At 36.1% G+C, this 13,493-nt stretch overlaps 1 long non-coding RNA gene and 1 pseudogene across 1 annotated transcript; one reads left to right on the top strand and one right to left on the bottom strand.

Moving 5' to 3' along the window:
* On the bottom strand, nt 1–13,269 carry LOC104878125 (uncharacterized). The gene is made up of 4 exons (XR_785027.3): nt 11,887–13,269; nt 2,608–2,825; nt 2,387–2,479; nt 1–632 (listed from the first exon to the last, which is right to left on the bottom strand). It is a non-coding gene; the product is annotated as an uncharacterized LOC104878125 (long non-coding RNA).
* On the top strand, nt 6,744–9,743 carry LOC100854314 (amino acid permease 2-like; annotated as a pseudogene).
* Nucleotides 13,270–13,493: the final 224 nt, after the last annotated feature.

Below are 13,493 nucleotides of genomic sequence, written 5' to 3'. Positions count from 1 at the left end.
AAAACAAAAAAATCATTTTATTTTTATTACTAGTAATTGCTCTGCTCTGCTGTGTATAGTAATTAATCAACAGAGTGACCCTAAATCAATAATTCATTTACATTTGAGAGACATCTCTAGCCAAAAGGGGTTCTCTAAAATGAAAAATGCTTTATGATATTCCTACAAACCTATACGCTCCTCATTGGCAGTGCCAACTGCCGAGCGGATGCAATGAGTCTCGCCTTTTTGATAAAACCAAACCTTCACTTAGCAGGATTGGGCATTCAAGTTTCTTATGTCTGGGGATCATGCAAATACCTATGCATTTCCTTTCAATTGCTTTCCGTCTGGATTGTTCCTTTGGAAGACTACATCACCTTGCTCTATATGCTCGAATATTTGGCATTTTTTTTTCAGATATCTGACAAACACCGCATACAACCACAGTTCCTAGCAGATTTTCTGAGGATTGAGTGTCTCAGGAAGAGGAGCGGAAATACATTTGTCCTGATCTACCATGACGGAAGTCAGCATCTGGCGCCTTCTTTGTTCCGGGGCTTTTCTTCTTCAAGGATGATGAGAAGAGCAGTAATGTCAGCAGGGCTCACTCCACCCACTCTACTTGCTTGACCAATGGTTTGTGGGCGGATCTGAGAGCATGCAAACCAAATATTTCAATGGACCAGTCATGTGAGATTTCCAAGTACTAAAATCTGAAATAATTGCAGAATTACAAGTTCAAACCAATGCATCAGTTCCCAACAGTTACAGGCATAATCTAGAGTAATCTTGCTGATCTTTGTTTTTTTCTTTTTTGTTTGTGGCTAGAAAGAATTAGAGGGAAGATGCTGCTGGCCAGGACAGTAAAAACTCTTTCCACTCTCAATTTACCTTCTATGTGATTATGGCTCTCTTAAGTCTGAAGGGAGGAAACAATAATCGGAAGGGATGTGATACTGCTAGAAAACAAAATTAATGGGAAATACCTAACAAAAGTGAAGTCAATTAGCTTTATAGTTCTGTCACCCCCTTTATGCTATAGCTCTAATATATACATACTTGCAATGCAAATTCATCTTATTAAAATAAGAAACAACCAATCAATTGAATGGAAATGAGATGTATACAGAAGAATGAGACATATTTCCAAGATTTGACTAAGAGATAAAAGGAATGGGATAATTCCCACAAATCATCCCTGCAAAAAAGAAGCAGCTCAAGAGTGGATATTCAAAACCCCAAAGAAGATGCAACTTTCAGGCCCTTTAGTAATGGGAACAATTCCTCTTCAGTGACTAGATTGATCTAGATGGAGTGGAGAAGATATGGATGGTTTCTCCTAATGATAATCTTTAGTCGTTCTTCCACCATCCCCAATGCCTATCTAAACATAGATTTTTTAAGGAGAAGGCATTAAAATTCACTTTTAAGGCTGCTAACAGCTAGGCTCACTAACAATTTCAAGCACGCTTTAGTCTCAATTCTTAAAATTTTGCATTCAGTTGAGAAACCCACATCAAATGAAAAGGAAAGAGTGATATCTGAAAGATAGGCATTGTTAGCAATAAGGAAGAAGGAAGAATAATTTATCAAGCACTAGCTTCTCCAACTTTGTTTGCAACTAAGATAAGCCTTGAGCCAGTCATGTTTTTGCACAAAATGATGGATGGACAGATTGCTCATGTAGAATTTGAAATTACAGGTTGTTGCATGTAGTTTGTCAAGGACATGACGTCAACTGACAGTATCAGAGGAGTAGGTGATATATATAATAAATGTAGGAGATTTAGGACTACAGAAGTATCACAATAAAGTGTGTCAAGTTCAGATTCAATAAGATGAATAGAAACGAACTGTTTAGTCATAACAAAGGTTAGAAGATACTAACTGAACTGTTTAAATTGTCTTGGGTACCTCTATTCGAAGGTGATTATGGGGAAGATGTTGGATAAAAAACTAGAGCTAGATGGTTAAAAGGGAGACACGCTCAAGATGTTTCATGAGAACTGATAATAAAAATAAAAAGAAAAAGAAAACTCACCTAGCGGTTGGTTATGCAGAAGAGGGCTGAGGGGTAAAGAAATAATTTTCATAAATTAAGCAAAGATAAGACAAAGATGAGAAAGGTGGATCAACAGAAAGGTTCAATACAAGTAGAGATAAGCAATAGCTTTTTCTTTTTCTTATAACCTAAAACCACTTTATTATAAACATAAATGAATCAAAAGTATATAATACCCAAAAAAAAATATAATTGTACAAGTAATGTCTCTTCATTCCATCAACATTTAACATAAAAAGGATTAATGAATTTTCTCCATTTGCACTAATAGAAGATACTGATAATATTTATAAAATATTTTCTTGTCCATATTGCATGATGAAAATTATATATACTACATACCTTGGATAGTTTCTCACGAGCCTCAAGACAAAGTCGTCATTGCATAGTAATCCAAGTCCTCTCTGGTAGTGGTCTGTGTTGCTGATAAGCCATCTACAAATACAATAAGGAAAAATCTATGATAGATTAAACAGACAAGTATATGCCCAGAAATTTAGACATGACAAATTATTCCAAATAGGAAATGAAAGGCAATAAGTCACAAAATATGGATCATTCACCTGCTAGAGCTGGCTCTGCTGCAGCATAATAAAGCCCTCATACTTGATATCAATGTCCACACATTCTTTCTCTATTTTGGACAGAAGTTCATTTCCAAAACCATGTTTATCCAGAACTTTATATTGTACATGCGGTTTCTTAAGAATACTCTCCAGAGTTGAGGAGTCCTACACTGGCCGACCAGACAAATGAGTAACATCAGCAGCCAAATCTCCCCCTGAAAGTCAAAAAAACCACAATAAGCAACTTGGATCTCCACAATATATCTCCAAGCTCAAGACATCCTAACTTATTTTCTTTTAATAAATAAACTGTCCCAAGTTCAATGTTTTTTATTTTTTATTTTTTTTATTTTTCTCTAATAGGCAAAAATTCATGATAGTAAATAAGTGCCAAAAAATAGGGTGCCAACACAAGTGTATATTAAGTACACGAAATTTGTTTATAGGTGAAAGAGGAAAGAAAAATAAAAGAAGAGACCACCCTACTAACATAATCCTAAAGAATCAATGAAATCTAGCAAGACAAGGAGCCAGCTCCAAGTGACTCTCTAGACCAACAAAAAAGAGCATAAATAAAAGAGTCTTTAAGTTATTGATCCAAACAGCCCAAATGATTGAAAGATCTACAATTGTGCTCTTGCCAAATGGTCCAAAATAGATATAAAGGGGTTGTCCTCCAAACCTTGCTATACTTCTTTCTAACAAAACTCTCATGCCAACACAATAATATCTCCCTCCTAGATTGGAAAAGCATCCAGGAGATACCAAAAATAGAGAATATATAAGATGCTGAAGGACCCTAGGTGTGCCACAAAGAATGAGAATATGATGATCAATTCTTCCTCACTCTCACACAAACAACCTAACCTGCTAGCATGTGTCCTCTCCTTTTATGTAGTTTTATATGTAGCATCTTTTTCCAGTTAGCCTCCTGAGAAAAGGAACTCACTTTTGTAGGAGTGCATGAAACACAAACTAGCTTGGGAGGAAAAGAACCTCTCTTCTTAGTCTTCAAAGAGCAGCAGAAATATTTGATTCAGAACTTCCTGTTCTTGATACAGCCCATATCATCTTATCCTCACCATCGCTATGCACCACCACCTCTTGAATCCTCAAGGAATAGCTCTAAAGTATTGAACTCCCAATCATGAAACTATCTCAAACAAGACAAGTTCCAAGGCCCCTACCACTAGAATTATCCCAACTATCAACTACCCAAGCTTCCTTACAATTGCAATGGCGACCAAGGAGGGGGAAGGAGACAGTCAGCTAAGAAGCACTATACCATACATCATGGCAAAATTGAACTCCTTCCATCACCCACAGCTAAGTTAGTCCTTACCTCAAATACATCTATCCTAATCACTTTCTATTGAGTGAGAGAAAAAAATGTGCCTTACTCAACGAGAAAAGAGTATAGAGCATGTATATAGACTTTAACAAAAAAAAAAAAAAAAAAAAGATTAATCCACCCTTTACCAAATAACTACTAATGACTTTTTAACATTTAAAGTTTTAATAAACACATCACCTGTTGTAAGGAGTTATCACTTTCTTTCTCATCACAATTTCTTTGATAAAATGATAGTCTACTTCCATATGTTTGGTTCTTCCATGAAACATTGAATTACTAGCGTTATGAATAGCAATCTGATTATCACAATACATAATCATGGGCTTTTTAAGAGAAAATCCAAGCTCCTGTAACAGGTTCTAAATCCACATTAACTCACACACTGGATGTGCCATGGCCCTGTATTCTGATTCACCACTAAATATAGCCACTACATTATGTTGTTTACTCCTCCATATAAACAGATTACCACAAATGAACTGACTCATTATTCTAATAGGAAAAATAATGTCAAGTCTGGTGACTGTCAAATAAATGAGCTTGCCCACTAGACTTTGATGTCTTCTTTTATCTGAAAACAAAGTTATCATCTCCATTAAGATTCTTGTTTTGCTCCATAGGAGTGTCAGTTGGCTACTCCTAAAATGTCAATTTTACTAAGCAAGTCCAATACATACTTCATTTGGGACAAAACAATCTCAACTCTAGCATGTGAACTTGGCCTAGGAAGTAATGCAATAGCCTAAGATCCTTTGTCTGAAATATTTTTTTCAAGTAACCTTTCACTTCTTCAATACTTGTAACATCACCAAAGACAATAATATCATCCATGTATATAATCGGTACTACCATGCCAGTGTTCCTCTTGAGAACAAATACGGAGTTGTCAAATTTTCATCTTCTAAAACTAAATGATAGAAGAATAGGACTCGATTTATCAAACCAAGCTTTAGGAGATTGCTTTAATCCATAAATAATTTTATTTAGTTTGCAAACTCTAACTCTTGACTCCCACTTAATAGCAAAACCAAGTGGTTGCTCCACATAGACTTTTGTGTAAATTCTGAATATATATATATATATAACCTTCCATGACTAAGCCCTTAGGACTCTCCATAGGGACCCAAACCTCAGGATGCTAATTGCACCCACAACTATAATGTTCCTAAATTACAATAAAAAATCAAAGAGAAAATCTATTCAAAAGAATAACAAAAAAAAAAAAGAAAGATAAACTGGGAACCTATCTAAATATAGTCAATCAATTAACCTATAATCAAGGAAGTAAATTTGGTAAGAAAATAAAAATTTAAAGGTTGACCTTTCATAGCTTCTTGACTCAAATACATTCTTCATATCTAGTTGATGTAGTCTCCACCCAAAATTAATAGCTAAGAAAATCATGATACATATTGAATTAAGATGAGCAATAAGAGAGTCTCAAAAAGACCCACCATGAGTTTAAGTATACCCCTTAGCAACTAACTGAGCCTTCAACTATTCTATAGTCTCACCTGGATGAGATTTATTAGTGAAAACCTAGTGGCAGCCTACAACATCCTATCCTTGAGGCAAATCAACAAGCTCCATCTACCTCTGTTTAGGAGAGCATGCATCTCTTCTTCCATGCAATATGATTAAAAGTTTCTTGATAAGAATTAAGGATAGAAATAGAAGACAAGGCACAACCAAAACACTGAAAGGTGGGGAAAAGGCTATCTAAAGATACATAATGAGTAGGAGGATATTGAGTGCAATAGAGAGGTTTGCCTCATCGGGAATTGAGGAAATGAAAATAGGTGGTGGTATAGGATCATCCATTGACGAGCTCAAAAAAGGTAGAAATTAAGTATGAATTGCTTCACTATCTCTAGGCAGTCTTTTTTGTTGATATATTTGTAGTGGTTTGTTAGTCTTTAGATACAAAAGTATCAATAACAACAGAAAGAGGAATAGACTTAGATTGAAGTGTCTCATTTTCTAACTATAAACCATGATAAATAATTTTAAAAAAATAAATTAGTCTCAATTAAATTAACATTAATAAAGTGTGATATCTCACACTGGATAGGGGAAGAAGTTTTTGGTACATATATGTGGTGGACTCCTCTTAATTATGTAGACACATTTTAAAATCGTGAGGCCCCTTAGGCCCAAAGCAAACAATATTTATATAGAAGGGAGTGGGTTGCTACATAAAAGAATTTACAAAATTCAAAATCAAAACACTTGTACTCTCTATGATTTCTAGAATATCCCAAAAATAAATATTTGACAAATCGAGCATCAAACTTGTCTTTATTTAGGGAAAAATCATAAACAAAGAAAACACATCCAAAAGCTTTAAGAGAAGGAGAAAATTAGGGGCAATCAAGAAATAATATATAACTAGTCTTCTAATGCAATACAGAGGAGGGTAATCGATTTATTAAATAACATGCAGTTAGAATAACATCTCCTAATAAGATTTCGAAACCCTCATATTAAACATAATAGAATGAGCAACATCTAACAAGTGATAATTTTTTCTTTTAGCAACCCACTCTGTTGGGGCGTACAAACGCACAAAAACTGATGGACAATTCCATTTCCGGCACAAAAAGAGGATAGGGAACTATCATAATAGTCAAGGGCATCATTAGATTGAAGAATACCAATCGAAATACCAACTGATTTTTTATTTCTTGATAAAAAAAGTTTAAATACATGAGATACTCCGAACCTGTCTTTTAGTTAAAACAATTACGTGACTCGAAAACGATCATCAATAAAACCAACAAAGTACTTAAACCCTTGAACATTAGTGGTATGACACAAGCCCCAAACATTTGAATGTATTAAAGCAAAAGGACTAGAACTCCTATTATTCCCTCTAGATGGAAAAGATAACCTATGGTATTTACTAGGTTCACATGATGCTCACTCAACCTTATTTGACAACTTTGAAGATAGTCTTAAGGAATGTATCTACTCAAAGAAGCATAACTCAATCTATAATGCCATTGGAGATGAATAATAGACTAAAAGAGAGCACATTGACTTGGAACCAACCTCAAATTGTTCATGCATTGGGGTGATGAGGTGTTTGAAAAAGAGCAACTTGGGGTTTGGGTGTGGCCCATCCCCATCTCAAGTATGAGTCATGTTTAGTCTATATATCAATCACTGCTTCCTTTTCCATTCACACCACCCTTATAAATTGTCAATTCTCCTCTCCCAACCAATTTCATATCTCCATGCATTTCTCTCCTCCCCCTCCAAACTTCTCTCTGCATACACTCTCTGCCTCCTGTGTGTTTGGGCATTTGGGATAGGTCGTTAATAAGTAAAACATAAGCCACCTTCCTAAACTTGTTTCTCAACTGTATTTCAACTTCTATTTTTGACATAACAAGCTTCATTTCCTGCATTTTTTTTTTGTGCCTTTTTTCAATACAACTTCTTTGTTTTTGGCCACAAGATGGGTGAGAATGCTTCCAAAAAAAACCACCACCACCACCAAGTCTTTGATATCTCCATAGATGTGCTTCCTCATCAAAACACCTCCAAATGCTTCAATGGCGATGGCCGCCTCAAGCGAACTGGTACTTTTGTACATATTAATTGCCTCTCCTGTTATTGCATTTTCAGTCCTGAAATGGAGATGAAGCTTATGTTGGATTTTCTTGATGTGAATTAGGAACTGTTTGGACTGCAAGTGCCCACATAATAACAGCTGTGATTGGTTCTGGAGTCCTTTCTTTAGCATGGGCTATAGCTCAGCTTGGATGGATTGCTGGTCCAGCAGTCATGTTCTTGTTCTCCTTTGTAATTTACTACACTTCATCACTTCTAGCTGACTGCTACCGCTCTGGCGACCCTGTCTCCGGCAAGAGAAACTATACTTATATGGATGCAATTTGATCCAATCTCGGTAACCAATTTTAACAGTTTTCAAGCTTTTCTAGTCATTTTAGCATCTGGGGTTGTTTCAGTTGTTCTAAAATGTCATTTTTGTTCATCTTTTTATCTCATTTAGGTGGAGTTAAGGTCAAGGTATGTGGGCTAATTCAGTACTTGAATATTTTTGGTGTCGCCATTGGATACACTATTGCAGCTTCTATTAGTATGATGTGAGTGAAAATCTGTTTTGCCTTCTTTTGGCTTTCCAATCTTAATTTGGACTAATGGGTCTGCTGAATTTCAATGGGCAGGGCGGTGAAAAGGTCTAATTGTTTCCATGAGAGTGGGGGGAAGAACCCGTGTCACATATCAAGCAACCCTTATATGATCATGTTTGGTATAGCGGAAATTGCATTTTCTCAAATCCCGGACTTTGATCAAATATGGTGGCTCTCAATTGTGGCCGGGGTCATGTCCTTTACTTACTCTTCAATAGGTCTTGCACTTGGAGTTTCCAAAGTTGTAGGTATGGATGTTGCTTTAATTTGTGCCAAGAAAATTGAATGACTTCATCTGTTTGAGCTGATGAATTGAGCTTTGATCTTCATATCTATGGCAGCTGCTGGAGGTTTCAAGGGTAGTCTCACTGGAATAAGCATTGGAACTGTAACTCAAACCCAAAAGATTTGGAGGAGCTTCCAAGCTTTAGGCGACATAGCTTTTGCATACTCATATTCCATCATCCTCATCGAAATTCAGGTAAAAATAAATAAAAAAATTATCAGTTGTAAAACTCATGGAAACCAAACCAAAAATAAAATAAAAAATCCCTGAAGCAGTGACTAATCCATGTTGTGGTTAACAGGACACCCTCAAGCCCCCACCATCAGAATCAAAGACAATGAAGAAGGCCACCTCAGTAAATATTGCGGTCACAACAGCTTTGTGGGTGCATGGGGTATGCAGCCTTTGGGGACCTTGCACCTGGAAACCTTCTAACCAGATTTGGCTTCTACAACCCCTTTTGGCTCCTGGATATTGCAAATGTTGCCGTAGTAGTCCACCTTGTTGGAGCATATCAAGTCTACTGCCAGCCACTTTTCGCCTTCACTGGGAAATGGGCAGCCCAAAAATGGCCCCACAGTGACTTCAGCACCAAGGAAATCAAAATCCCAATCCCGGGTTGTAGCCCTTATAGCCTAAACCTCTTCAGATTAGTGTGGCGATCGGCTTTTGTGGTTGCAACCACTGTTATATCCATGCTCCTCCCTTTCTTCAACGAGGTGGTGGGAATCCTAGGGGCATTCGGCTTTTGGCCTCTAATAGTCTATTTCCCGGTTGAGCTGTATATTGTACAGAAGAAGATACCCAAGTGGAGTACCAGATGGATTTGCCTCCAGATGCTGAGTGTTGCTTGTCTAATCATTTCAATTGCAGCTGCTGCTGGCTCCATTGCTGGTGTAGTGCTTTATCTCAAGGTTTACCACCCATTCAAAACCAGCTACTAATTAATCAAAAATTAGCCCATGTCTTTTCATCGATTGATCAACAAAAACAAATGAGAGAAAAGGCGAAATGTTTATATTTCAGTTCAATGTCCATGACAAACCCCTACAATGGTTTGGGTGTGGTTTCTTTGTAGTCTTTTATGTTCCCTCCGCTTTTTTTTACTTCACCAGTCGCCTGTTTAATGTGTCAACGAGAGGCAGGACTCTGTATGTAATTCGGCATGTGGAATTCAAAGCATGAGCCTCCAGCTCTTCTCACCTCTCAGTTCTAATCTAAAGGGAAATCTTAGTTCATTTGTGTAATAAGCATATTATTAATTTCTGCTAAATTTGTTCCAAAATCTCAATGAATTGTGGGTGTTGAAACCTTATTCAATATGATATCAAAAGCTTTGGTCCGTAGGGATACCGGGCTCAAGTCTCTCGGCTAATTATTAGCAGACGGTATGTAATGGAGTTGATCATTTGCTCCAAGGAATTTGGCCACCAAGGACAATCTCAGCATACATTCAGTTGCTTCATATGGTAGGACGAAATGGGATTTGCATTTACAGGAATAAACTTATATAGGTAGCCACAACATGAACATGAACAGGCTAACCAATATTGCATCCATCAACAAGTAAAGAAAGAGAGGTCAACAACATCCTCTTGAGTAAGCTTGTAACTATGTCCTCAAAATCACATCAACAACAACCTTTTTGTTTTGGGTGTCTACTTTTACTCCACAAAACTATAAGTAGGAAGATACACTAAGCGTTTACACTCAATTCCTAATTCCTACTCGGGCATAAAAGTGGTTGTGAAAAACTACGATAAAGAACAAAAAAAATAATAGAGAGAAGAAAATGAAAGAAGGAAAAAAAAAACACACACACACACAAAGTTGTTTGGGTTCAAGTTGACACAACGAGAAATGACAAATAAGAACTTCCACTATCATCAAAAGATACTACAATCTTAAAGCCCCCAAATCCTAAAATCCCAATCACACCCAAAGAAAAGATACCCTCCCTCTCTCACACACAATCAAAATCTCTTCCTATATGTATATATATTTCATAGTAACATATTGTGTAATTATCAAAAATGTCATTTTAAAAAAAAAAGAATATCTCACAATAAAATGTTTATTACTTTATAATAATCGAAAACTCTCTTATAGTAATATATCTTACTAGAAAAATATCAATAAATTTTCAATTGGCTTCATTTTCAGCTGCCAGTTAGTCCTTATAATGACACCTTTAAATCGTTCCATTGATGATGCCAAAAGGATAATCGAGAGGTGCACTCATCACCAACCAGTCTTGGTGCAGTGTCAGGTTGCCAAACTAGTACGTTTATTTTGGAAGGCTTCGCTTTCATTGTCAGCACATGCATGTATGTGCGAAAGCGTTTTACAGAGGCTTGAACCACCAAGCACCATTCAGGGTATTCAATGGGGACGACAGTGGTCGGTTCAACGAAGATCTCAGGAAAAAGAACCCGGAAAAGGACAGTTTTTACAGAGAAAGAGATGCTGCAATATATTGTTATATAGTTGGGGAGTCTTGATTCTCCCTCCCAACACCAGTACAATCAAGTGTCCCCTTTCTATGAATTTTCGTGGGAATGTGTACATGTTTGGTTAATCGTGCTCTCATCGAATCCATTGAGATTCCGCAAAATTAAGGGAATTTGAAACACAGAATTTGATGTAGCATTTCCCAATGCTTCCAAAGATATTGTAATTCATATCACAATCACGATCACAATTGTACTAAATGTTGACAAGTGAGCTTCAACCAGAATTCGCCTTCTCAAGGTCACATGGTCTCTTTGGGTAGAAGAGTAGTATTTCTTCAGGAACAACATGCTTTTCCCCTCCCAACAAATGGTCAATTTAAGTGATATGCTTATGGAAAAATCATCCAAGGAATTCAAAATAGCTCCTCTGAGTTAAACTTGTTCTAGGCTTCCTATATATCATTATATCAAACTAAAATTAAAGCAAGGTCCAATAAATGAATCAATGAGACAAGTAGTCTAATATATTAAATAACAATAGAAATTCAACTGAACATATGAGTAATTTGACACATCAAAATAGAAAATTGCATTAGCAATATAACAACATATCAAATGAAATGATTATCAGACAGAATTATTATAGAACAATTATAAAAAATTCAAATATATAGCGAAATCCAAAACATAGAACATAGACAGTAACACTTGCAATCCATCGTCTCTAAAAAAATGGAGGCACGTAAATTTCAAGTGATATACTAGTAGATGTGATTCCTAAAAAATTGAAGCATATAAATTCTAGGTGATATGCTAGTGGAAGTTATCAAACATCAAAAAGCATCAAAAAGTTATTAAGTGTTTAATATGCTTCATATGTTGGAACAGGTAACAATATAATTCCTTTAAGCACAACCAACAGCGTAGTGACTGATATCCAATGATAATTTTACTAATCATAGCATAAATTCTTGACTAGAAGGTTAGAATAATTTGGACAAGTTAGATATCTGATAGAAGTACCTTAAGGAGGTTAAAAACCTTCTCAGCAATGTACTTTTGTTGAAGATTAGCACCTTTCTGCTGCACCTTATCAGGGTGGATGCACAAAGTGGCCTTTCTATAAACTTTTTTAACTGAAGCAGCAGTAATCATATTAGTCAAAGAAACAGGCTGCCAACCACATTCAGGCCATAGTACCTGATCATCATTCAAAAACAAGAAGATCCAATTGTTACAACCATTACAAGTTTACCACAAAAAAAAACAGATTGAGAACCCATTCACCAGATAACAAAATATCTTCATAAGTAATCAGTTAAAGACGACAAGTGCTTGAAACAATAGCAAGTTTTAAACAATCATTGATTAATACCCTTGAAGTTTTTAATACTTGACACCTAAAACAATGATAATAAATACTTGACGTCCAAAGAAATAATCAGAATTTAGGCTGAGAATTTATTTATTTTTTTAAAAAAAAGAAGACAAAAATAGAACTTCAAACTATGCCATGGTCAGGAATAAACCACAAGTGATGGAATAATAAGAATAAACTGAAAAATCTTAAAGGCATTTCTCATCTCCTTATCCCTCCTCCATCTAACAAAATAAGAACATGATCAGAAACAAGTCTTGGCAGAATGCTCTAAGTCAAACCACTGGAATGATTCTCCCATCCTTCAATAACTAGAAAATAGTCCACCAACCTAGAGGCAAACTGATCATTTAAACCACCACTCCATGTAAAGGAGCCACCAGCCAGAGGGTGATTTTTCAGCTCTAGCTCCTGTATAAATTCCAAGAGGTGTCTCATTGTTGCCAATCTTCCTTGATGGTTCCTCCTTTCCCCAGGAATCTCATAACATTAAAATCCCCTCTCTAAAGGCCTCTAATATCACATAACTTCATCCAGAACTCCTCTCCCCCCTCATTTTGGACTAGGCCATAACCCCCTGAGAACATCCACACAAATTTTTTGTCACAGTTTTTAAAACCACAGAAAATGGAAAAGGCATCCATTTTCATTCCAATAAATTCAAGACCTGATTATTCCAAAAGACCAATATACCCCCTGCAGGGCCTCTAGATCCAACAAAGTTTTAAATGTTATTGTTTTCCATTGTGCATAGGATCTAGTAACCCTAGGAATAGTTGCATGCACCTAATGAGATTTAAGGCATGGGAACGATGTAATCTTTAATTCCCTTCAATCATGATTGAAGAAATGGATGCATTACAAAAGAAATGTTACTTGGAACTAGTTGAGCTACTGGAGGGAAAGAAGATGGTTGCAAGTGGGTATTCACAGTGAAACATGAGGCAAAGGGTTTTGTGGAGAGGTTTAAAGCAAGATTGGTGGATAAAGGTTATACACAAATGTGTAGTTTATCAAGAAAAATTTGCGCCAATAGCAAAGATAAAATACCATTTGGGTCTTCTTATCCTTGGCTGTAAACTTGGACTAGCCTCTTCAATAATTTGATACTCAACAAGTTGGCCATTCGAGACATCTATGCTCCAACTTGCGGGGGAGTGTCGACTGTTGACAAGTATATTTAAAGATTTCCAAATTTCATATTTGATTCTAATTGACCATTTATTTTAGGGATTAATTATTTTAATTTGCA

This window comes from Vitis vinifera, chromosome 10, assembly GCF_030704535.1.
Source record: "Vitis vinifera cultivar Pinot Noir 40024 chromosome 10, ASM3070453v1".
Classification (NCBI taxonomy): Eukaryota; Viridiplantae; Streptophyta; class Magnoliopsida; order Vitales; family Vitaceae; genus Vitis; species Vitis vinifera.
This window is presented reverse-complemented; position numbering and strand designations above follow the sequence as displayed.